This window comes from Gavialis gangeticus, unplaced genomic scaffold, assembly GCF_001723915.1.
Source record: "Gavialis gangeticus isolate Ggan-Ray unplaced genomic scaffold, GavGan_comp1, whole genome shotgun sequence".
NCBI classification, from domain to species: Eukaryota; Metazoa; Chordata; order Crocodylia; family Gavialidae; genus Gavialis; species Gavialis gangeticus.
The window spans coordinates 16283070-16284145 of record NW_017729000.1 but is presented as its reverse complement, the minus strand read 5'-3'; the positions used below and the strand labels follow the sequence as shown (position 1 = coordinate 16284145).

General features: G+C 50.8%; 1 protein-coding gene across 1 annotated transcript in view; it reads right to left on the bottom strand.

Annotated features, from left to right (window-relative positions):
- RNF14 (ring finger protein 14) overlaps nucleotides 1–1076 on the bottom strand; it is a 22249-nt gene extending 21173 nt beyond the window's left edge. The window contains exon 1 of the mRNA XM_019506351.1: nucleotides 648–1076. The gene's annotated coding sequence lies outside the window, so the exon portion shown is untranslated. The remainder of the gene's footprint in view (nucleotides 1–647) is intronic.

Sequence of the window (1076 nt, the reverse complement as noted above, 5' to 3'; positions counted from 1 at the left end):
CCCCAAAATTCATCGTAGCCCCCTCCCCCTCCCTCCCAGCACCACCGCTACCCACCCCGAGCGTAGCCCAGCCCAACACCCCCACCCAGAAGAGCTTAGCACCAGCCCCTGCCCCAGCCCACAGTGGCAACCTGACATCACCCTCCACCTAGAAATGGGAGCACACACCCCCATGCCCTCCTGGGGTGCAATCAGCAGTGGAAGCCATCCCGCCCCCCACCTCCTGGACAAGCTGTGGCTCTGCTCCACCCTGGCTGAGCAGCACCTGCCCCAGACTTGCTCCCTCCCTCATCACAGGAGCCTCAATCTGCACCCCACCCCCTTCCCTTACAATAGACTCACAGGCCGGACCCGGCTCTTCTCCACATTGCTGGGCTGTGCTTCTGGATGCCTGCATACCACACTGCAGCTGCGTGCATGCACTGGGAACTTATTGGCCACGTCAGCCAAAAAAAGCCGATGGCCAATACTGTCAGTTTTCCTTATATTAGTGTCGATCCAATATGGGACCAATGTATCAGTGTACTTCTAATGATTTCAAATTACCTACCACATATGGATCCAAACAGCTATCACGCACTTGCCCATACGAGGTCAACATTGGATTGAAGTGAGCTGTTTTTTAAAGCTTTTGCAATCTTTATTACCTTTTCAGTTGTAGTTTCAAAACAGCAGCAACTGAAGTTACAGGTTCTGGTCAGTGAACCAGCACAGCCACGTCAGTAAAGCCAGGCCACCAACCCTACTCATTCCTGAAAGGACCGGATGTCACAAATTTTTTCCATTAGGAAACAAGGAGACCACAGGTTCTGGTGTCAGGGTATACATGGCGATAAAGCCCAAGATGTGTTGGCTGCCTGTAACAAAACATTAAAAGGATAAAACACCACCGTCTCTGTGTTTGCCTCTGCTTGTCAAGAGTTTCATTTCAGGGAGTTCTGACAAACACCACCTTTGATCCAGAGAACTGTTGAAGATCTAGTGTCACTTGTCTCCATTACACACTTCAGCACTGATCCCACCACTGGATCAGTTAGCCTAGATCAGTGGTTCTCAACCTTTTCTTTAGGATTTGA